At 37.0% G+C, this 26,951-nt stretch overlaps 1 long non-coding RNA gene across 1 annotated transcript in view; it reads right to left on the bottom strand.

Annotated features, from left to right (window-relative positions):
* Nucleotides 1-7,059: 7,059 nt before the first annotated feature.
* Nucleotides 7,060-26,951, bottom strand: part of LOC110455556 — an 83,640-nt gene continuing 63,748 nt past the window's right edge. Inside the window, exons 2-3 of the long non-coding RNA XR_002463461.1 lie at nt 7,822-8,006; nt 7,060-7,344 (exon numbers count right to left, since the gene is read on the bottom strand). This is a non-coding gene — a long non-coding RNA (uncharacterized LOC110455556). The remainder of the gene's footprint in view (nt 7,345-7,821; nt 8,007-26,951) is intronic.

The raw sequence follows: 26,951 nt of genomic DNA, 5'->3' as shown, positions 1-26,951 counted from the left end.
TCTTGGTCGGTCTCATTTCGGGGCGGGACAGGGTATTGGTAAATGTTTTGGGGCCAATGTTCTGATGATTCTCTCAACGTTATTATCATACAGAAATGGTCCTTGCCATGCAAACTCAAACGCGTTTACCCTGGAGACACTCCCTTATAATGTTCCTCTCGTTCAATATATGTCTTGGTCGGGAGAAAGTTTTTATTAAATTCAATCCTAGTCATAAATATCAATTACAGCGGCAAAGTGATGATTTGTTATTTTGAACGCCCACATTCTTACACGTTACACGCATTAAAACAGACAACCAAGAAAAAAGTTTTGCACCGACCATAATCCAAACACTGCTTATGGATTTTATAATTTATTACAAATCGTGTTTAAGGAATTCATATGTTGTGGATACGCCAAATTAATCATTTCTGGTTCTATATTTGAAACTTGTGATTTAGGCGTCGTAACCGTTGATTGCTTTGACCACGAGACTATTGACAAGTCGGAACCACAGCAAACCAACATGGTTGAATATGAACTACGTAGACTGTGTCGTCTGCAGGTGATCAATCCAAACCCTTATATCGTTTTGGGTTTTGTCCAGGAGGTTGGTGTTCTTCAGAAAGCGGTCGGACTTCAGCAAGACTAGTCAGTGCCACATCGGGTTTGGTGATTATCCACTCGGAGGCGATTCAAAGGGGAACGAGAGCGTTAGTCACTGTACTGGTAATAATTAAGTCACACTGGTAAATCTAGCCCAAATAACGTTCTTTTGGTTACTCATGCCTCTACAGCAATTACACACTTGTTAAAGCCCTGTAGCCACTTAGCTTTAATTAACGGTCATCTTTGTGATCTGTGTTTCACCGCTCAACAGTTTTAAAGAACGCAGACATGACCTTGAAGCGGTGATTGGATGACCTCATTTTGTTGGCCTTACTGCATGGCGTCGACAGTCAAACTGTCTAGAGTATCACGTGAACAGGGACACAAACTCAAGTTTAAACATCCAATTCTCAATCTAAAGTATGATATAGAGCAGACACATTTACGTTCGTTTTAGATCCCACTCTCCAGACAGACATCAATTCCGCGATACTGCTCCGGAAATTACCCTGGACCATTCTATTCCAGTCCGGATGCGTTCTACATGATGTTGTCACCATGTTAGATACAGCCACATGCCATGTCCGACATATAATCTTGTGTGTATAACAAACCTAAGTAATAAACACATCACTTAAACTCAATAATCTGAAATAACGTTCTATGTTCCATAACAAATCCCGGTAATAAACAAAGCATTACTAACACAAACTACTACTTCTAAAAAAGTTCATGAAGACCACTCAACAAAATACCCAACATCACTGAAACAAATTCCACATAACCGAAAATGAAGTTCAACATTCAATGACTTCTCTCAGCTATAACATCACACGAACGCCGTACCTCTATGATGTTCGTTATGATTCTACTTAGTAGAAATAAAGTCACAAAACCTAAAGTAGAGATACTTTTGCCTTAAACCTGGTGTTCTTCAAAGAGATCTATTTTAATTATAAATAATATTTACGCATCACTTGCCGATTTTCTTATGCCAATTACAGTACCTTTCAAATTAATTTCAAAAGTTCAGATTAGGCAACATGATACCCACCTTTAGAAACTTCCTGGATTTGTGAGCCCTGGGGCCGACTACCCTGATGTAAACGGTGTCTGTGTGCAGGAGGTTTCAGTTCGTCACCTTAAACCTAACTCCAGTTTGTTGCTTTCTTTGATATTTGAGGGTTATATTAATGACAGCGAACGGGATCGCGAAGTTGGGAGCTAGAAATGTCAGACGTATGTACATGTGTAAACTTCCAATAAAAAGTAAAGCGAAACAAAACAACGAAAAGTCGACAGGATTCGCAAATACCTTATGAGTCAATAAAAAATTGCACGATTGCCGGAAGTAAGAAGTGCATGCTGACGGCGGCCATTGTTTTTGATAACGTTTATTTTTTGTCATCTACACTTGTATTAGGGGATCTGATTGGCCGACTTCCGATCGACTGATGAATTACAACCACATGTTTTGACCGATGCAATAACATACTATACGTATATGTCCATGCTATTGGTTTATTCTTCTTCATATAATGCAAGTCAGAGTTGGGCTGGTTAATGATAATTTAATTATCGATACTGTAATATTGAAGCGAACAATGTCTGATTTGTTCGCTTTATGGCCGAACTTCTCCAAGATTTTGCAACTTGGTTAAACTGTCTTATTGCTATCTGATGGATTCATGTGCGCGGGATAAAGTCGCAGGAGACTTTGGTTTGAGAGAACATGATGACGTAGCGTTATTTTTTCACCTCCTGAAATCCTGATGCGGAATTACAATGCAACATCTTTAATGCGCATGATATTCATGTGCGGAACATTATTGAAAGACCGCGAAGTTACGGCTAAGTAAGAAAAACGCACAGTGCAGAACTATGGCTTATCATGACTGTATAGTCTTATTAGCATTTTAAGAACTTTTAACATTAATTATAACATGACTCCGATAGTCTGATAGAAATAGTGGAATATGATATCTCAAACATGGCAGCCATTAAAACGGTTCGAGCCATGAAACGCATGTGGATATCGATGTTCCGACCCGGGCATTTGATTAGGATACATATTGATTGTCCATTTCAGATGTGCATTTCGTGAAATAGATACAATCTTGTACAAGTTGAATTTCATCCGATGACGTCACATTGTTAACACTGCTCGCATTGCCAGATTTTGCTTTCGTGGAAATGTCTATTTTTGTGTTTTATGCTCATCATGTTGCGTTTATTTTTGACATGATAATCTAGATAAAGTCTAGAAATTCTAGACACCATAACAGTCTTTACCAAAGCTAATATGATATTGCCTGGATTGTAATAGGACTGACTTTGAACCATGCAAAAAGATGTAATCTATCGGCCTGTGACCATGGTAACGATGATTTACAGTTTGTTTCCAGATAAAAAAAAAAAAAACATTTTAAAAACAAATTTTAAAGCAATGAATTATACATATTTTGTGCAAATGATATTTGATACTGAGAAATGATATTTATATAAAATGCACGATACGTTTACTACTTTTTGTACCTAGGTAATAACATTGCGTACGGATTACTTCTTACGATCATGGAGTGGCATACAGCAAGCCTATTCTTTCCCAGAACCTGCACTTGTTTTAAAATCAAAAGAAAAAAGGACTGCAATACCAGCTGGAGGTTGTTAAAACTGCACAAACTTACACGTTTAATTAAATAGTAGAACTTTACTTAAGACAGTGTTAATAGTGGGCAGCACGAATTTATATATAACTTCTGATGATTTGCTTGTACTTAAACATGTTATCTTCCTGTTACTATCAATCCATCCCAGAATTCTTTTGTCGGGTCGCATGGTTCAGACAGTTGACTGCCTGCCTATAAGCAGACTGTTTGTGGCCGATATGGTATGCGTCAATATGCTAAGTTTTCTTTCAGACGTCTGATATGGTATTTTGGTTTAAATGACATTTGATGAAGTGTTCTTGAATCTTGATTCTCAACAACATTAAACACATAGCAAGGTCTCTTTTTTTTCCAGAGTGGTATTGTTTTGAATGCGGCCATTTGCTTATTATTTCCAAATCGTGTTCGAATAGTTCTAATTTAGTGACGTTAATCGAATATAATGACTACAGTATTTCAATGACAAGTAATAATAGAGATAAATATTTCTTTCTTTGATGACGACAACTAATTAGTCTATATAGCTTAAGTAGTAAAACACAGTTAGTCTGGGTGGTCGGCAAGGCTCCCTGCTGAATTGGTTGTTTTCGTAATAAGTGTCAGTGTTTTTTAGATACGTCTAGGTGAATCTGCCAGAACGAGACCTTATTGTTGTTGAGGTTACCGGTATTTGCAGGTGTGATACAGATAGTTACCGTAAACATGACAAGGGATCATTCCCCACAACACACGTTAAACCCATCGGATCACCCGGATATAACAATGCACAAATAACGAGCGTTGTTCTGGGACGTACTGTGATGATGGTCGGCTGTTTGAAGAACAATACTTTTCAGCCATCCTGTCACTGTATCAGTACCTTGTCAGCTTAGGAAAACCTGAAGCAAGCTAGAAGCAAGCTAGAATGTGTACGTCCACATTTTGAAAAGTTGTCGTGTCTTTCAGTGTTGTATCGAACTATTATCTTATATGTGCATGACCCTATTGTATAGGTACAAGAATTTGGCGGTAAAGCACTTTTATTTCTCCAACGTGGACAATTAAGAATTAGCAGGGAAGTTATGTAAGAGAATGTTTGAGTAACCTTAATAAAGAAAAGGAAAAAAAATAAAAATAATTTCAGTTTTGATAATGCAGAAATACCTGTCCTTTTGTTTATAACGGCATTAAAATTAAAAAAAGACGCATATACATTGATGTTAATCAGATTGATCATATACATGAATTTCCATTCTGACAACGGACTTTTGATCTGATATGCGTCTGTGAAATAACGATAACAGCACATGATATTTTTATAACTCATCCTGTAATTGGAAAGCATTCAATGAAACGTTGACAAGAGACTCGAACAAAAACAAGGTTGAAATGCATCACTTTACATCTCCAACAAGCACACAGGCATACACACATAGGGAGATATTAGCCAGGTGGCATATGACTAGTAGTTAGCGCCTGATAAGGCAGCTCCTGCGAATTCCTCAAAATTGTATCGATTAATATATATGATAATTGCATTGACTGTATAAAACTGTATATCTATGTACTGTAAAGCGCTTTAGAGTGGTTTATGTTAGCTAGATAGTGTGCTTTATCAAATGGTGTTTTTTTAACATCTAAGATTTTGTGCAATTCCGTTCAAACATTGTGCTTTCCGTAGACCTTTGCCAGTATGTTTCGGGTCTCCGAAATTAGCAGACTTTTGGGCTTGAAAGGACAGGTGTATTTGATTTGTGTTTTGACCTCCAAATTTCATAGAAAGTCTTATTTAAGTTCTGAAATCGCTAAATGTCGAAGGTCAACGGAAAGTCCTGAAACATATCCATGGTATATACTTAACTACGTTTGTAGGTCGTATTATACTGCACACTTTTTACCTACAAAATTTGTTAAATATTCATAGACTTTTATCAACAAAAGTGTTTGAAAGTCAGGAAGGTGTATGCTTTCGTGTTAATATAAACGTTTTATGATACGTGGATGAATGCAGCTTTCACTCGGAGGGAAATCTATTTCTTAAAATATTCAACGGAAACTACAATTTCAGCATTTATCTTAATCATATGTCACTCTTAATGGCATTTAACTCTTGGATTAAACTGTCAAATTCATAATAAAACAATTATCAGGAGACATGTATTTTGCGCTGTTTGAAGTACAGCCGTGACACGATGGGCAAGATGTGCCAAAACCCGCGAAAAGGCCAGTGATATTGACGTCATAGTAAGCGACGTGTCTGCTAAAGTAAGTTATGTCTTTTCAATCATATTCATCACCAGTTTTCCGTATTGTAATGGCTGCAAGAATCGTCCGATCCATCCTTCTTCTGACATTTGTCTGAATTATTACTAGTGGCCGATTGATAAATGAAGTTTAACAAGGTGTAACTGGAGCTGAAGAAGTGCTATTTGGCGGCACATTTCCCGGAAATTGTGAACATCTAGGGAATCTGTCAGGTCGTCCACGCCAGCTTTGTGTCGCCCTGATAGACCACGTGACACCCGCAACCTCGCTGAACACGTCACATTAATTTGAAATCTTTAGTAAATTAGTTTCAAACGTTCTGGCACAAAAACACCTTTTCTGTTGCGTTCCCACATTTTCCCGTGAGTTGATGTCACATACAAGGAACTGTTAGGCCTCATGCACGTGTATCTATCTCTATAAAGTCAATTGTCCGGAATTCGCTTTCCGTATATGTTCTTCTAACTTAAGACAGTTTGTGTCTGTCTGTTCGTCCGACTATTGTATGATAAATTGATAATCTCCGCTTATATGTTTGTCTGTGACTTGATAAGCGAAATACAACTTGATAAATCAATATTTTTAGTGTATTCAATATTTAACATACTAATACCAAGACCACCTTATCAATGTCTATCTCTTTCTACGACATTCCAGACAATTCGACCAAGGACAACTTTGTTTTCTAGATTGTTCCGGACCATTGATCAATATCTACTGTTTGCGAGGACATTCCAGACAATTCGACCAATGTAAACTGTGTTTTAGGTCATTTCGGACCATACGACCAATATTGTTTCTAGGACATTTTGGACCATACGACCAATATAACTGTTTTCTAGGTCATTCAAGACCACTGGACCGATATTGACTGTTTCTAGGACATTCCAGACCATTCGACCAAAATCACCTGTTTCTATGTCATTCTGGACCATTTAACTACTGGTAACTATTTACTAGTTCACTGAGGGCCATCCGGCCAATGTCAACCGTATTCAATGCCATTCAATTTCAATGTGGCGGTAGTGGACAGCATTCACATGTTCGTCCTTTGTAACACCGATGTAAAACGAGATTTTACTGAAGAGAGCTGCTACATTATTTACTATAAAGCCTACCCTAGCTCACATATCTTATTGTTGCGTGTATCAATTCCATCCCGTCCATTTGGCTGGGCATTAAAATATGCATGCTCTTGAAAAATTGAAAAAAAACATGCTACGTCTTTTTTCACGTTTTCTACCGGATCACGGCTTGGCCACGCATTTATCTAAATCTACGTGAAAATTCACGGGTCATCATCTTTAGATTTTAAACTAGTATGATTTCTATTTCTAGCTTCTAAATGTGTAATTTTATACTCACGCGGTGAGTAGAGTAAAGAATACAGGTTTATTCGTAAAACGACATACATGTCATATGACGGTTGTAGGAGTTTATGGATTTTCACCATGTGTTATTTCCTTTGTGGTCTTTTCTGAAACACAATACGGCTTCTAATTGGTAAACTTTATTTCAGCATTCCATTAACAAACTGTAATATAACACCTATACCATGCCTAAAAGGGCGAAAATGGCCATAAACTAAAACGTAAAAATAACAACTATTTCAGCAACGCAACACTTATCCGTCATTAAGATTCAATCCGATAGGAAGTTGTGTTCCGGTATGGTGTATGCGGCCGAACAGCCCTCGGGCGTTAGGAATCGCCGTGGATGTAGCGTGCTTCAATCCATCCTATGTCTATGACACACAATTGTACCATCATTTCAGAATCTCCAAACCGATGCCAAAAAGTTTTATTTTTACCGGCATGACAAAAGTATTAATGAACCATTTCTGAAAAAGAAATCTATATATTACAGAACTCTTATGCAGATATGATAAAGACGAAATAAACAAACGAAATCGACAGTGTTCTGAGTGTAACAACACAACGACTGTAGACCGGGATTCGAACCATGAACCCCTGATCACAATTCTGTGTCTCTAACCAACTGTGATCAATGGCCAAATCCAGCTATATCCAACATGAAATTAAGGGGAGGTTACTGTTAGTATGAACAGCTACAGTGGAATTCTTTAGTGTTTTGCTGGCAGTGGGACGGGGATCCTTAAGATTAAATATTTGTTTTCAAATAATTTTATATGGTTTTAATGTTGACCCCTCGCTCCTAAACAAAGACTAAGTAGTATATTCATGACTCTGTGGGGACATCTGGTCCTAAACCCGATATAATTGTAACGAATATCAATCTATTTTAAACATGTTATCCAATTAAAACGTTTTGTAAGGGTTCTGTCGTCATCGCCTACCTTTAATTGCATAATAAACTGCGTTTTACGGATTGATTTAATAGAAAACAGCAGTTGATCTAACGTTGCTGGGCTGCATCCTAAGGATCTCTGCGGAAGGATATTTGTTTCCTGCCTGTTTACAACTGGTGCGTAGTCCGTGATAGATGTTCCGACAGATAGCGTCCCGGGGACTCGGGATTATCCTGCAATAGAAAAGGGATTTACTACCCAAGGTAGTGTGTCGCATGGAATCTCTGGTAATTAAAAAAGAGGGTCATAGTGTAGTGACATTAATTCAAGCCGTACAACACAGCGCCACCTGTCTAATGCGGGGAGAGAACTTCCGCCTAATATGTTTCGTCACACTTCCGCCCAATTGATTACAATGATTTATAAAATAAAACAAACATTTAGTATGCTTCCCTAGCGCATGTAAAACAATAGCCAGCAGCGAAAGCCACGGAGTATGATGTGAATACGACCTGTTAAGTTATGGCGATGACTAATTCAATTGGACAAATGGACCAGGTCGAGGGATGGCGTTAACTAAAAAAAAAACAAGACATCTCTCCCCGGTTAATCGTCATCCATCATCCAACACATTATGACCGTCAATTTTACCTCATTAATGGATGCATGTGACCAGGAATTCATTTGTTAACGCTCATGAATCTTATTATGACGTAACAGTTACTGCCGAGATTCTGGCGTTGTGTTATTTGCTAAGACAATTTGATGCAATCGATCTATTTGAGTTCGAAATTAGACCCATTGGAGAAGACGGGAGCTGATAAAAGCAATATATCATTTTTCTTTTTCTTTTATCGGTATTTATTCAGTATAGATCGAGGAATGGCGTCGGTAGAACACGATGCCTATTTAAACACGATACTGTTGGTAAAATATATAGGATTCAGACTAAAACAGAACCCGTTTAATTTTAACGAGAAGAAATAGACTGCACACATATATGCTGCAAATCAATTCATACTGACAAGTCTATAACTCAGAGTGGAAAACAAACTTAATTTCACTAACGTTAAGCTTTCGTTGACGTTTTGATGAAACCTCCGTTTCCACTGAAAAGGCCTGCATTACCGCCTCCATCAACTTCCTCGGAAACCCTCATTTCTAATTAAGCTTGCATTGATGCATCCATCAACTCCCTCAAAATCCCCAATTTCAATTGAAAATAAAACTGCATTGACGCCCCAACGTCTACTTCAGAAACCGTCATTTTGACTGAAGAAAATCTTTCATTGACATCTCCGTCAACTTCCTCTGAAACGCTCATTTAAAGTAACACTTCGTATTGATGGATCTGTCCAATTCTTCTAACAGTCCTCGTTTCCAATCCATCCGTATCCGTTGCCTCAATTTCACTAAAGAAAGGCTTGAATGGACGCCTTCAACGACTTCCTCTGAAACCCTCATTTCGACACCAAAAATAGATTGTATTGACACCTTTAGATATACATGTACCGACAAAAGTTTCTTCTGAAACTCCCATTTCTATAAAAATATGCTTCTATCGTCATTCTTATAGTAATTGACAAAATGCTTCCGCCGAAAGCTTTCAGTTTTACTGAAGTAAACCTACGCAGGCCTTTCCTTGAGCTCGCGGTAAGTCTTTCCTCAAACGAAGTTAATCCTCTCAAGGGGTTCCTGGTGGCCCTGATGACGTAGAAAACGCCCGGGACTGATGACGGACTGATAACAGTAGAAAACGTCGATACATTGATATAATTACTCTCGAGTCGATTAGATGATACTATCTTATCGTGGGAGATCGTAATTATTTCTATGATGAGAAAAGCAAACAATCGAATATTATATATAATCTAACCATTTTGATTAGGACTGAGACTGAAATACTCGCTGATCAATATACATGTATTTTTGTTGGTTTATATCAATATTTCATGTTCCTGTATAATGTGTAACGTGCATCAATCATCGTGTTATCAAACAAGATGGTAAGTCGTTAAACCTCACCTTTTAAATATTTCATATAGACGAAAACTTTAACGACAGAACCTATACGTGATAGATGTGAGAATCAGATTTATATATGGCGTCACGAAACCTAAAATACTCTCCGGGCGATGGTCCTTTCCGTATCATCAGCAACACGTCAATATCATGTATAGTGTACTTCAAGCTCACGAGACACCAACATCATGTACCTCGTGCTCAGGAGAGATCAACAATATCCTGTACCTAGCTGCTCGTCCTAACTAGAGATCTTCAATATCACATACCTCGTGCTCACGAGACATCCTCAATACCATGAACATCGTGCTCACGAGAGATCATCGACATCGTGTACCTTGTGCTCACGAGACATCAATATCATGTTCCTTGTACGCAAGAGATATCATTAACATCAACATCATGTACCTTGTTCTCACGAGACATTCTCAATATCACGTACCTTATCCTCAAGAGATATCATCAATATCATGTACCTTGCCCTCACGAGACATTAATTTCATGTACCTCGTTCTCACGAGACATCCTTAATATCATGTACCTCGTGCTCACGAGACAGCAATATCATGTACCTTACCCTCACGAGACATTAACATCATGTACCTCGTGCTCACGAGAAATCCTCAATAGCATGTACCTCGTGCTCACGAGAAATCCTCAATAGCATGTACCTCGTGCTCACGAGACATCAATATCATGTACCTTGTGCTCATGAGATATATACATTTTCGCAAATTATATAACAACCCAACCCTCACACCTCTTTCCCTTCTTCTGGAGCTATACCACGCCTCATCTCTGGTTACAAAAACAACCTTATACCAACCAAAGGTTTACCCCCAAACAGGTTTCTTTATCTAACATTCCTCCATATCCATATAACACTGTTACGGCTGTGTTAAACACTGGAATACGGAAGATTGGAAACGGGAAAATATAGAAGGACGTGAGGCCATGGTAGGAACCTGTCAGTTGAAATATTTCCCCGAATTATCATAAAGTCAATTCGCCTTGTTCAATAGCTTCATTTATATTCATTCATTCAGATCCAAGTAAATCATTAACAACACCAGTGCTATTGCGTTTCTGATCTCCTTCATCAAATCGCTCAATCCGTGGGGCCGTGCCCAGTCCTCACGAGACTGTAGCATGCAATTCGATGTACGTCAGTAAGGAAGACATGTAATGAAAGTGTTAAGAATTAATGTTTGGTTCGTCGTAAGGTGTTATTCCCCAGGGGTTGTCTACCGAGTCGATAGCACGTGTTTTCGGCTACACTCGGGGTGGAAGAGCACCGGCTTTGAGAGCCACGCTCTCTACACGCCAAGGACAAAAGGTCAAAATTGTTTATAGTTAGGCAACAAACATGAAATACATTTTTCAGATGAGTTGAATTGTTTTCTTCAGAGTAAACACAAAGGTCACATTCTGTCGGTGACACAAGTAGCTTGTAGAAAACTGAAATTAATTTGAATGTTTTAAGAGACATGAAACGTAATGCCTCCGTGAGGGTACATTAATATCATTTAATATAGTCCCTGACCGGATGTGCTACGTGGAGTGAAGTTGCACGACTATCGAAGGATTTATAGAAGACAGCTGAGCGAGTTGTGTAACTGTGAAAGTTACAGTAAATGTAAGCAACACAACAATCCTATAGCCATAACATACACAACACAACAATCATATAGTCATAACATACACAACACAACAATCATATAGTCATAACATACACAACACAACAATCCTATAGTCATAACATACACAACACAACAATCATATAGTCATAACATACACAACACAACAATCATATAGTCATAACATACACAACACAGCAATCCTATAGTCATAACATGCACAACACAACAATTATATAGTCATAACACGCACAACACAACAATCATATAGTCATAACATACACAACACAACAATCCCATAGTCATAACATGCACAACACAACAATTATATAGTCATAACATGCACAACACAACAATCCCGTAGTCATAATACGCACAACACAACAATCCTATAGTCATAACATGCACAACACAACAATTCTACATCATAACATACACAACACAGCAACTCTATGGTTGTTACATACACAACATAACAATCATATAGTCACTACATTCACAAAAAATCTAGTGTTATTGTGTCGCCTAGTTTAAACATATTTTATTGTACAAATATACAAATGGATTGGACAACAAGTTATTACAACTTAATAAAGTCCTCTCTTAAATACATATGGTAAATACAATGTATATGTTTTTGTGGAACGAGAGGAGGGTAGGGTGGAAAAGGAAGGGGTGGGTGGGGGTTGATAGGGGATGGGGGTTACCTAGAAAAAGAATCGTGTAAAATGTGAAATTGTATACGCAACATAGCATTCGTATATAGTTACAAACACAACGCAACAAATCTATGGTTATTACACACACAACACAACAAATCAATGGTTATTACACACAAAATACAACGAATCTATGGTTATTACACACACAACACAACAATTCTATGGTTATTACACACACAACACAAAAAATCTATGGTTATTACACACAATACAACAATTCTACATCATTACATACCCAACACAACGAATCTATGCCCATTTTATACATAACACAAGTCTATAGTCCTCATTGTTACATACACAACAATGCTACAATCATTACATACACAACACAGTAAATATATGGCCATTTCAACCGCAACACAACAATTCTACGACATTTCATACACAGCACAACAATTCTACAATAATTACATACGTAACACACTAACTATATGGCCATTTCGTACACAACATAATTCCATAGTCCTCATTGTTACATACACAACACAATAAAAAAAAAATTCTCACCCAACAATTGTATGGGTCCAACATGATTTTCTTTCGCACGCTCTCCCTATTTTTATCTCTCCTACGCAATCTTTTACAGACTTACAATCAATACTGAAATCGATTTACTTATAAAGGTTATGGAGTGACTGTTTCAGTAGCATCTCCCTTGGGGATAGGAGTTTGACCTCTGACCTCTTGTCTGGCTTTGTGCTTGCTCGTTGACACAACAGTCCAATAATGACCTTCAGCCACACGGTGTACCCGACCGTGATCACATGACCTTAACATACTCTGACGTATATGTGTTTTACTGTTGTAAATGTCTCTGTCCTTATTTGGTATAGACGTTATATGGGTTTTTGTCCTAACAACACAATGTAAAAAGGTTTTGTTAATGTTTCTCGTTTGAACATGTGACGTCATTTAGAGTATTTGATATTATAGACAAATATTACATATCACACTACTGGCATCGAATTGACAAAGCTATCTCTTAACCCACTTCTTCTCAGACCAAATTCTGAGTATCGTTGTGCTATGAATGTTGAAATAACCATGTAACATTTTCGCGTAATACCCCCTGTGATCACACACAATCATTCATGTCATGACAGTGTGACGTCGCAGTACGATGAACCCAAAAGGCGGCATTCAACACGTGTAATGGTAATGTTGTTGTTTTTTTGCGAGTAACTGATATATTTTCGGAAAATGGAATAAAAAAGGATCTTTATTACTATCAATTGGTATGAGATTTATGAAATATTTCTCGTTTTAGCGAGGCGCAGATTTATGAAACTTGCCCCGAAGTTTTCACTTTCGCTCGGCAAAATCTCAAAACCTTTAGGCCCGTTTAATAAATTTCCTATAGAACGTAATCTCATTTAAGATCCTACATATATCAAAATTTTCCAGGATGCGAATGCTACAGAAAAAAACACTTTATTATTTTGACAAAGCAGATATTAATTAGATCAATCAGTTCGGGCTACAGAGTTGGCAAGGTATTTTTTTAGAAATCGGAAGCGACCGACAGAATGAAACTTCAAGGAAATTGCTGTATTTGTGGACGGATATTTATCATTAGCGGTAAACTTCATTACCATAAGTCATATATATATTCACGCTACCCGACCGTACATAACACACACCGCTATTACATACGTTAAGATTCATCGGCATAGCTGATGTGACTTCCTCGTTTCTGTGATTATAAAACCGAATATACGGAAATGGCAAGGTTCAGTATAAATCCTCAACATTGATAGCATCTATGTATCCTACGTTTAATAATTTTTCCGTAGAAACATCATTTTCTTCCCTGACAAGAGCTCGTAACTCGAGTTGGTGTCGTAAATCACTTCTGATTATATAATCATATATTCTTTTTTTTCACGAAGCTTCCGATACTGTGGCAGCACAAGAAACCAACGCGGACGGTAGTTTATATGTTGCATTACCTATGAACTGGTCGCTGGGACGAGTGGCGTGATGTTTTATCAGACTTTGTCTTCAACACGCCATCAATCCTTCCATTGTCATCTACAGCCTATCAAGTTACCCCTTTGTGGAAGTTCCAAACACAAGCACCACGGACAATATGGCTTTGGTATATGGAATATGGTTCTGACAACCATTTGATTATTTCCCAGAAAATCTGTGGGCGCTTTTGTACTCGTAACGATTGTCAGCTCCTGGAGCCATTGTTTCCTCATTCCACGACTCGCCAAGCCACCGTCCTAGACTGGCTATGGCGCCTGTTGACAAATCGGTCGCTTCTTAATCTAGTCTCACTGAAAAAAACCCGAATGATTCAAATTTGATGTCACGAGTGGCTCCTAGCAGCAGAATTGAATTTATTGTGTCTCGACCAGCACCTTCAGCTTACTGTCACAACAAAGGTACGGGGCAATTGAGACGGGGTCAGTGGTATATGAGGGTGGATCGTCCGACCAGCACAGCTATTATCGCCATTACGACAGGCCATAACGAGGCTCACCTCGTGCTCCTTTTCTACAGTCTAGCGTAGGGGAAGGCTTATCTCTTGCATACCCATTGAATTACATAATAGAATGTCCGTCGCGACAGCGTCAGGAAGTTGGAACAGATTATAGGAGTTTCTGAAACGTCCGCCAGGAAGTCCCGGCACGTGAGCACGTACGAGGGGCGCGTGTCCATGCGTGATGATAATAGCGAGCTATGACGGTGGGACTAACACCGGTATTATGCGAGACTGAACGTGACGTAAGGACACCTACTAATTCTCCGTGGACACGCAGGTCAGCGCTTGCGCGTTAACTTGAATAGGTATCATCATGTGTAAGTGTACCCAAGGGGATATCAATGTTTCTGTCACCGACTCCAAACTCCGCACAATGGATACATTTTCATGACAATTCTGAAAATGTTCAGGCCAACAGTAAAATCACACCTTCAGGGTCCTACCCTGGGGATCCATTTTTATGACAACTTCGGCAAGCTAGCCTTTTCATTCCCCTCCAAATACGTCTTGTTAATGAACCTTTGACAAGGTAACGATGAGAAAAGATTCGGTTATCTTCTTTCGTAACGGTGCCAAGGGTGTCACTATAAAATCTACTCTCGTGAAACGGTAACTGCTACAGACACCGAAGGTAGAACCTATCGCTGTACGGCGATATACCGTTATAAAACTTGTCTACCAGGGAAGTTTTGAACCGTGTTTCGGGGTTCATTGGTACTTCAAAAGGCAATTACATAACAACAGGTAAAGTACTTTCATCACCTGTCCTCCCCCCTCCCCCTCGCGGAAGGGAGCCGCTTCACCACCTTCCGACTCGACGCTCGCTATCATCACTCATTATTACTCCGTGCTTCGGCAGACCTGCTGATGGAGTTGGAAAGCTGAAATTCTCATAATCTACCTTCGCCTACGAATCAACTTTTCAGTTATTCTTGGTAAAAATTGCATTCGTTTTGTAAAATCTAACTTTGAGGTGTATATTTAGGTTAAGTGTAGGTAAGAAACTATCCAGCTCCAAGAAATCTTCCAAATCACACAACTTATCAGCACTTTAATCGGCCCTGAAAGTTCAAAAACTTACGTACAATTCATGATTTTATCTTTTTCATTTCGTTTGAGAACATTTTCCCGATTACGTGATATTATCTGAAGTGTGTATGAGTTATAAATATATTTCATATCGATCAGGTAATTTACAGACATTGGTATCAGGTAAAACAGCACTACCCGCAGCTAAACACCGTTTTATGAAGTGTTTTTCTCGGAGGGAGACTTACACCTGGGAAACATGTGGTATTATGGCAGATTATCTGCACGTTAGACTGTTTTACAGTTCTAAGTACATGTCTTTGGTTTTTTGTTTTATTCATTTTAACCAAATATTTGATAAGATTAAATGCGAAATTAGAAAAAGTACTTTTATACTACCGGCAGTGCTTGCGGTCGTTGGATGTCCATGTAGTAACATCATTATAATGTCTGCTACCACTGTCCGTTGTAGTCGCTTATCATTTCTGTATACATAAGAATGAGGCGACACAAATCAATGATGGTTTCCTAATCGTGTTGTTTGTTTCACGAAAACTACGAGTTGAATTTTTAAAACTATAGAATATAAACATCATCTCAGAGATTGATTCAGCATTAAGAATACACAATATTCCAAAACAAAAGTACAAGCGTTTGTATAACCCATCAAATACAAAGTTTGTATAACCCATTAAGTACAAACGTTTGTATAACCCATTACGTACAAACGTTTGTATAACCCATTAAGTACAAACGTTTGTATAACCCATTAAGTACAAACGCTTGTATAAACCATTAAGTACAAACGTTTGTATAACCCATCAAATACAAACGTTTGTATAACCCATTAAGTACAAACGTTTGTATCACCCATTAAGTACAAACGATTGTATCACCCACTTACTACAAACTACTGTTTTACACATATATAATACAACGATTGCATCAACCATTTAATACAAACGTCTGTATAACCCACTTAATACAAACGTTTGTGTCACCCTTTCAATACAAACGCTTGTATACTCACATATGCTGCCTAAAACATTTGCCCAGAAATGAATTCAAAGAAATACGCGCACTTTACGATTAGGGAGGCGTAATCGATTTTGGTACAATATAGGAAAGCGTATTGGTGTATTTGATTTGGACATGACCGTCAATGAGTTATGACAAAAGGGTGTTAACCAAAAACAAACAACAGTAGGACCTTTAGCACAGCTTCGCCAGCACGCTAATCTGTTGACTTTGTGGAGCACTGTTTATGTATGATTAGGCACTGAAGAGGCGAGAAACTTGTGTGATGCGATTGGTCAATATTGGCACTTGACCTGACTCCTGAAGCACGTGTTTGAATGGCGCACGGACAACTGGACGAATGGGTCATATCACTGAAATACACCGAACCATTATTTAAATATAACTCCTGTCAGACCGATATTGGGTAACAATAAATAAACTTTGTCATTCAAAAAATACAACACCGACAATTGTTTTACATCTATGTGTGTTCATACATGAAATGACGGTCGTACGTGTCGTTTTGGAAAACTGTATTTCATAAAGTATGAGTCAGAAACAGTATCAAAGAAACACAACAGATAACCCCCTTTATTTCTAGATAAAGGAACCCTGCACGTGAACTCCACCCCAGACCAAGGAAACATCGACGTAAACTACTCGCTTTCGACCAAAGGAACCCTGAACGTAAATTTCCCGCTCCAGACCAAAAACACACGACCAAATGAACCCGGATAAAAACCTCCTCGCCTCGTTTTAGCTCCAGACCGAAAGAATCGTGGACATTAGTTCTCGCCTCAGACTAAAGGAACTCTGGATGTTAACGTCACCCTAGACTAAGGGATCCGCGGACATAATCTCCTGTACCCAGATCTCCTGTACCCAGATCAAAGAAGCCCGGACATAAACCGTCTCGCTCCAACGAAGCTACACTGTATGTTTGGTCGGTCTTATAGTTATGGAAATTATATTGTTTTAGATTTAAAAAAAATATTCACTGTTGCACAACTATCGTCGCGGTGAAGGGTTGTTGGTTTCTACACGTGACCGCTTTGAACAGGTACACAAAGTGATGGTGATGGTATCACAAAGATCCCCCAGTCCCCAGCCATGCGTCTCGGGTGTTGGAGTGGTGCTAGATGGTTTATCTTAATGGTGCAATACACACCATGCTAGACTGATAGTCAGTCCCAAGCTCTTGCACAGAGCGAGAGAAACCAGATTTACATATCGGCATGTAATATTTTTTAAATGATTTACAGCCGATGTCGATGTTATTTGGACCGTTGTCAAGGCGCTTTCTGGCACATTGTCGGCATGTAATTCAAATAGAATATTATCCAACTCCGATCTGACTTATCTACACTTGTATCATCGGTAACACCCCAAACGTGCGCGCGCTGGGTCATGACCTAAATGATCCACATTTAAACGGTGTTCGTATAAAATTCATAAAAGCGAATCAGTGATGATGTGTTGAAATTTAATCACGGAAAAGTTCCGGAATCCATCATATTGCGATAGAAACTATACCGTTAGGTGGCGCTATCTACAGCTACATCACCACCGTCTAAAAAAACGCGCCAAAAATTGTCTCCCGAGGGGTTCCGCACTTCCACATCCACACGTCTGGGCCACACAGACGCTTATCTCAACTCTAGTGATGTGGACTGTAATTATATTTCCAATAAAAAAATACATTTTTTTTTGTGTGATTTCAATAAAGTGAGACGTTTTATATTTGTTCGTGCTTTGATAACTAATTGGTAAATGTCGACCTCTGGCTGTGTTTGGTAACGTTACACGGTCTAATTGTGAGGTGGTCGTTAACAGACCCAATCTCCCCAGTGCCTGATATTGATTATCTATACGAAACACAGGAGATCAATACCCCCGCTTTTCATGATGTCCATTTGTCAGAACAGGAAACCAATAATTTACTTCCATTAAATCGATTTTAAGGGACGAAATTCTTCAACAATGTTTTGTAATGATTTGTGCGATCCATTACGTGGGGTCTGTGTGCTGACAGTGACGCGCGTGTGGGGACCGAGATTGGTATAAACGCACCAACATTGTAAGGACCGGGACACCACTTCCGGTCTTTTGCGCCGCTTCCTGACCTGTCTACAATATGAAACAACACAAATGGGTTATGTTTTTTTATCGTCGTGAAGTGTTCGATAGCTAATTGGACGATAATTATGGTACTCAATTAAATAGTTGATTTAAAAACGGGGTTAATCATTGATGTAAAATAGCATTATAGCCAACATTCGATTTTTCACCATAACTGTTCAAACAAAACAAGTGGAGTATAAAACGATCTCCCTAGCAACTAGCTTTGGTTAAAGATGTATCATTTCACATCGCGTTTAAGACATTAATTATTTTAAAATGCTCATTTTGTTAAAATCGAAATCTTCAATAAAACGTCTTTTTGATTTAATTTAGATTTCCGGTATGAAAATTATTTTGATAGATATTGAGTCTTTGGCGACAAATTGACAGAGAAATTTAAACTGTTTGAAATTACCTTGGTGGACTCTTAACAGTTATATCAATATTAATGTGACGTTTTATGTAGGCATACAGATTACGCATCAATGTAACATAGAACTACTGTATATCTGTTTCACGTTAATGAGAAGTGTTATGCTCACATACAATTATTGTATAGCTGTTTCACGATAATGTGAAGTTTTATGTTCACATACAACTATTGTATAGCTGTTTCACGTTAATGTGTAGTGTTATGTTCACATACAACTATTGTATAGCTGTTTCACGTTAATGTAGAGTGTTATGTTCACATACAACTATTGTATAGCTGTTTCACGTTAATGTGAAGTTTTATGTTCACATACAACTATTGTATAGCTGTTTTACGTTAATGTGAAGTGTTATGTTCACATACAACTATTGTATAGCTGTTTCACGTTAATGTTAAGTGTTATGTTCACATACAACTATTGTATAGCTGTTTCACAATAATGTGAAGTGTTATGTTCACATACAACTATTGTATAGCTGTTTCACGATAATGTGACGTTTTATGTTCACATGCAACTATTGTATAGCTGTTTCACGATAATGTGAAGTTTTATGTTCACATACAACTATTGTATAGCTGTTTCACGTTAATGTGAAGTTTTATACACACACTTATATTGTTTATCTGTTTCACGTTAATGTGAAGTGGTATGTTCACATACAACTATTGTTATTCACGTTAATGTGAAGTGGTATGTTCACATACAACTATTGTAAAGCTGTTTCACGTTAATGTGAAGTGTTATGTTAACATACAACTATTGTATAGCTGTTTCACGTTAATGTGAAGTGTTATGTTCACATACAACTATTGTATAGCTGTTTCACGTTTATGTGAGGTGTTATGTTCACATACAACTATTGTATAGCTGTTTCACGTTAATACAAGTTTTATCTACAGATACAACTATTGTATAGCTGTTTCGCGTTAATAAAAGTGTTATGTTCACATACAACTACTGTATAGCTGTTTCGCGTTAATAAAAGTTTTATTTACACATACAACTATTGTATAGCTGTTTCACGTTAATGTGAAGTTTTATGTACACACACTTTTATTGTATAGCTGTTTCATGTTAATGTGAAGTTTTATGTTCACATACAACTATTGTAAAGCTGTTTCACGTTAATGTGAAGTGGTATGTTCACATACAACTGTTGTATAGCTGTTTCACGATAATGTGAAGTTTTATGTTCGCATACAACTATTGTATAGCTGTTTCAAGTTAATGTGAAGTTTTATGTTCACATACAACTATTGTTATTCACGTTAATGTGAAGTGGTATGTTCACATACAACTGTTGTATAGCTGTTTCACGTTAATGTGAAGTTTTATGTACAAACACATTTATTGTGTAGCTGTTTCACGTTGATGTGAAGTTTTATGTACAAACACATTTATTGTATAGCTGTTTCACGTTAATGTGAAGGTTTATGTACAAACACATTTATTGTATAGCTGTTTCTTGTTAATGTGAAGTTTTATGTACAACCACATTTATTGTATAGCTGTTTCATGTTAATGTAAAGTTTTATTTAAATATACAATTCACGTTAATGTGAAGTTTTATATACAAACACATTTATTGTTTATCTGTTTCACGTTAATGTGAAGGTTTATGTACAAACACATTTATTGTGTAGCTGTTTCACGTTGATGTGAAGTTTTATGTACAAACACATTTATTGTATAGCTGTTTCACGTTAATGTGAAGTTTTAGGTACAAACACATTTATTGTTTAGCTGTTTCACGTTAATGTGAAGTTTTATGTTCAAACACATTTATTGTATAGCTGTTTCACGTTAATGTGAAGTTTTATGTACAAACACATTTATTGTATAGCTGTTTCGCGTAATAAAAGAGTTATGCTCACTTACTACTACTGTATAGCTGTTTCACGTTTAGGTGAGGTTTCATGCCGACAAACAAATATGTTAGTTGTTACACATTACCTCACAGAAATGTTCTGTAAATAAGACCTGTTTTGTAGCTGTTGCACATTAATATAAATTTTCATTTAGCAAACAACTGCTATTTAAGCATTGAACTGCTTTCACTTGACATTCATTGGTAATATGAATGCTAAATGGAACATGACGAATTCCGTAAAGCGCACTGGACGAATTTGTCACTTTCCGGCACGTATTCATATTAATAATGAATGCAAACTGAAAGCTGTTCAATACTAATATTTACCATTTAAATATCATAGAAAATTGTTTTTCGATCCAAATTATTATATATGAAACAAGTGTATGTCTCGCAATTGCCTTTTTAATAAATTTTACAGACATCTTCAAGGAAGAGGAAGTGTTACCCAATATTCAAATTCTTACGTCAGACGTGGGCCATGGCATTCACAGCTGATATGAATGCCATCTTTACATGGTAGGGAAATTTAATATAGCTACATCACTTTAATAGTAAGTTTCATGTTCACATAAAACTACACATTGTATTTGAGTTGTTTCGCATTAATGCCCATTTCCATGCCGACATACAACTATTTTAGTTGTTGCACATAAATGTTGAGCTAAATGTTCGATCGTACACATATTTTAGCTGTTACACTTAGGCGTTGGGAGAGGAATAAATTGGGTTTGTCTGCTTTCCCTATCCTTTTACAAATTCGAATTAAGTACGTTATATAACATACACACGGTGCCGCTATAACTGTGGCTCGGGAACGCTAACTGTGGTACCATATTCATTAACGGTAACACACTATTTACCCATCAAAAGAGACGTTCGGAGTGTGTCTTAATGGTAGACATTGTATAGATGGTTCGCCCTCAATGCAGACTGATTAATGCCAGGACGGTTGTTATTACACGCGTAATATACAAATCCTGCTAATAGAATGATATGTACGCAGACGGAACTACGTACCTCTACAGAAATAGACACGCACATGCTTCTACACTGAAACATAATTCAGGGATCATTTTCAGAAAACTTTATGTATAAGTATGTACAGGATTGTCGTTAAAAGCTTAGGGTGCGATTACATGTTTATCTTTATTATTATAAGGTGGAGCGATTGTGGACCAGGAAAGGGTGTTTTTTTGGTATTGGTGGTGACTGGGAGGGGGTTTAATATTTTTTGAGGAATGCTAAACTCACATGAGAGAGATACTATCCATGTCGGTACCTGTACCTCGTCCCCAAACAATGTTAATATTCAAACAATAACTAGACAACCAAGTCGACAACGAGTATGATTCCGTTAATGACAGTTCTCAAATGAGGGCATTATAGTACTTGTACCGGTAAAGTGCTTCTGACAGCCAACGTGTAAAAGTAGGACGGTGCTGTTATTATAAAATACCATCAAACTCTTTGGAAATTATTCGGAAATTCAGAAAATCCAATAAGTTTAAATCAAACTGTCTTCACCGACATCCAATTATGAATGGATTCCCATTATAACAGACAATTAGACTGTAAATTAACGCCACACCAGATACGACTGTCCCTAGTGGAAACGGGGCATTGCACCTCTTAATGAACAAATGGTTTCTTAAACGGTGTATTTGCATTTGTAGTTGTACTGTGCTTTATTTCTCCTTCATTCCGTATTCACATTTACAGGTCAGTCAAATTCATAACATCTAACCCCCACAGCAATGATTCTCAACAAAACAAAGAATAAAAAAGGAGCGAAACGAAACAAAACAAAAACAAAACGAATAATATATATATATATATAAACATATATGCACATCGTTTCTGTCAATTCGTTTTGTTTCGTTTCTTTTTTTATTCTATTTCCGTTATATCTCATATACGCATCATATACTGACAACATTTTTTTTTTTATCTAAAGTAGGTATCTCAGATAATACTCTATGTACTTTTTGTAATCAAGGTGAAGAACTTACAGTGCACTTATTATGGGAATGCCAAGAAGTTCAGTCTTTTTTTGCAAAGTTTTGAATCTATCCTAGATCCATTGCTAATTCCTTTCCAATACAATAAAATCACTTTCATATTAGGATTGTTTACACAAACAGAACGGTTTAATAAGAGCGATAATGAAATACTTTTAATAATCAAGCAATACATTTACAGTTCTAGAAGTAATAATAGAATGTTGAATAACAACTTTTTAATTCTTAAAATCAAGGACCATTACACTGTACAAAGTTATATTGCAACTGCTAAAGGTGAATGCGATATGCAGAGATTTACTGCATACTGGGAAAAATGGATGCGGCTAATAAAGCATGTTGACTAATTTTAAAGTTTAAAGTGTAGTTATATACATGTACGTACACACATACACACATGTATATTTTGAATATATGTTAATTATGAATTAATTCTATTGAAACTGCCCAGTACTCTGGCAATATATTTTGCTGGTTCTGGTGATATATTTTTAAGTACTATATGAGTACATGTATAGTTTGACATCCCTGTCTCTGGTATCCATCCCTAGAATTCATCAATATGAAATTTTTGCAACAGAATATCTATGCCTATTCATTTCTTTTCTTTTTCCTTTCGTCTCTCTTATTTCTCTTTCCTTCCCTTTCGACAATATTATACACATATCAGATAAAGCAATTACAATAGTTTTATCTTTTTGTAGATAGAGTGTATGTGAGTGTGTGTGAGTGTATGTGAGTGTGTGTGAGTGTATGTGAGTGTGTGTGAGTGTATGTGAGTGTGTGTGAGTGAAAGCGTATAGGAGTGGGTATATCTGTTCGTGCTTTTTAATGAAGTGAAGTACATGATTTGGTTCTGAAATAAAATATCACATGATGTGGATTATATTGTCCGTCATAAAATGTGTATACATGCAACAATATATTAAAAAGAAAAAGTGTTATGCTGATCTTCCTCATTATGAATGAGTAAATCATGATTGTTGAGTATGTTGATGTCAAATATTGAGTGTACCAATTAAAAAAATGATGTTGCAGTGTGGTTCAGTGGCTGTCTGTTGAGGTGTGTTGCTGATGACACGCATTGTATGGATGATGACAATGATGATGATGATGATGATGATGGCTATGAGGAACGGATAGTTTGAACGTTTATGATCACGATACTGATGAGATAGTGATTCTGATGATGATGCTGATACTGATGATGATGCTGCTGCTGCTGCTGCTGCTGCTGCTGCTGCTGATGCTACTGCTGATGATGATGGCGATGATAATGGGTGATGATGATGATGACGACAACAATCAGGATGATGTTAATGATTCTGATGATTCTGATTCTGATGACTCTGATGATGATTCTGATGATGATGATTCTGATGATGATTCTGATTCTGATGATGATGAGTGAATTAAATGTCAAAATGTGTGTTAGAGAGTGTGAAAATGAAAATACCTGTTTTGTATCTACATTATGAAAAACCGTTGGAAAAATAGATTGATAAAAAAAATAAAAAATCTCATACAACATTAAAATAAGATTAATTGAAGAAATGACCTTGAGAAGAAGCCACTGGGAAGTTGAAATACTGCGATACTAATGATCAGCTGATAAGTAAACAACATGCACTTTACTTGTAATGCTACCAAACAGTTAGATTATGAACTTTTTTTGATGGTCCTTTTCTGAATTAAAAAAATAAACAAAACAGAACGGTTCGACAGTTTAAATAAAAACATCCCTCCCTAAGGTCACTCATACTGACCCTTAATTAATTGTAACAATTTAACCGCTCTGAGTTTTTCCTCCAGTACATACACATCGCCCATCTCCTACCACTGGGGAGAGTCGCCCCACAGACTCATTGACTACTAGCCTTGTTTTCATTGTCACCACTATGTCTAGTGCTCAGCTGATAAACCTACCTAGGGATTTCGTTAACACAGCTATTCTGTTTCTTTTTTGTGTGTTTTGTTACTTAAGGGAAAAGCAATCAAACTTTAATTTGAATCTCTCGGCTTCAGCTGTTGAAATATCACGTGACTAAGTCTTGGAATGTTTCCTGGAATGCATCCTTCTGTTGTTTCCCAATCAATATGTACACGTGTACAATATGTGTGTATAGAAACGAACTGGTCATAGTCTCCTGTAAAAACCTAGCTCGTTCATTTTTGTTAAGACATTGAGACAACAGCTATGTAGCGTGTCAAGATGTGAATAAAGTGATTGACACACAAAAGGTAATGAGTTTTGACGCTTTCACATATTGCGTTGAATATGATTTGTCCAGCATGTATCGGATCATCCCAAAAACATGATGCATATTTTTAATTAATCGCTTATGAGCGAATTTAAGTAATGGAAATGACCAAGAATAAGATTAGTTTGAGTAACGAGTTATTAACACACATTAATTAACGAATTTCGTACACTTTTCAAGTTTTCGTATATTATCTGGCACGCTACAGTTAGGCGCTTTGTGAGGAAACGACATTAAGGCAGATAGTCCCATTACCTGTCTGCTATGTACAGGCTCTGGAAGGTATTTTCCCAAGCTTAAATCTATTTTATATCCTGTAAGTTTGACATTGAAGAGAGCTGAAACATTTTGAAATTATTATAAGAAATGTTTCAGAATAGAACTAACATCTAAAACACCATTACCGGTAGAGCAGTGGATGAACTACATGTCTTTGTCTTATAATCACAACAGGTCCGGGGATCAAATTCCTGTGGCGAAAAGGGACACCAAAATACAAGTATATTTTTTCCAAAATTAAACTTGCTGTCATAAATGTGCAAGCAACCCCAAGCTGGAAAAAATGCATAACAATTTGGAACTTTTCTTCGTTGTTGATGCAATACATAGCACTACGTTAAGTCATGATATAGATAGCCTAATAGGCCCATTGTGACGATAAAAAAACACAACACAACCTTTATCAGGATAGACACAACTAAACCCTTTGTGGGAACACAGCTCAATTCTTTGTAAGGATAAACACAGCTCAATTCTTTGTAAGGTTAAACACATCTCAATTCTTTGTAAGAGTAAATACAGCTCAATTCTATGTAAGGTTAAACACATCTCAATTCTTTGTAAGAGTAAATACAGCTCAATTCTATGTAAGGTTAAACACATCTCAATTCTTTGTAAGAGTAAATACAGCTCAATTCTATGTAAGGTTAAACACATCTCAATTCTTTGTAAGAGTAAATACAGCTCAATTCTATGTAAGGTTAAACACATCTCAATTCTTTGTAAGAGTAAATACAGCTCAATTCTTTGTAAGAATAAATACAGCTCAATTCTATGTAAGGTTAAACACATCTCAATTCTTTGTAAGAGTAAATACAGCTCAATTCTATGTAAGGTTAAACACATCTCAATTCTTTGTAAGAGTAAATACAGCTCAATTCTTTGTAAGAATAAATACAGCTCAATTCTATGTAAGGTTAAACACATCTCAATTCTTTGTAAGAGTAAATACAGCTCAATTCTTTGTAAGAATAAATACAGCTCAATTCTTTGTAAGGTTAAACACATCTCAATTCTTTGTAAGAGTAAATACAGCTCAATTCTATGTAAGGTTAAACACATCTCAATTCTTTGTAAGAGTAAATACAGCTCAATTCTATGTAAGGTTAAACACATCTCAATTCTTTGTAAGGATAAACACAGCTCAATTCTTTGTAAGGTTAAACACATCTCAATTCTTTGTAAGAGTAAATACAGCTCAATTCTATGTAAGGTTAAACACATCTCAATTCTTTGTAAGAATAAATACAGCTCAATTCTTTGTAAGA

Source organism: Mizuhopecten yessoensis, unplaced genomic scaffold (genome assembly GCF_002113885.1).
Source record: "Mizuhopecten yessoensis strain PY_sf001 unplaced genomic scaffold, ASM211388v2 scaffold8275, whole genome shotgun sequence".
NCBI classification, from domain to species: domain Eukaryota; kingdom Metazoa; phylum Mollusca; class Bivalvia; order Pectinida; family Pectinidae; genus Mizuhopecten; species Mizuhopecten yessoensis.
This window is presented reverse-complemented; position numbering and strand designations above follow the sequence as displayed.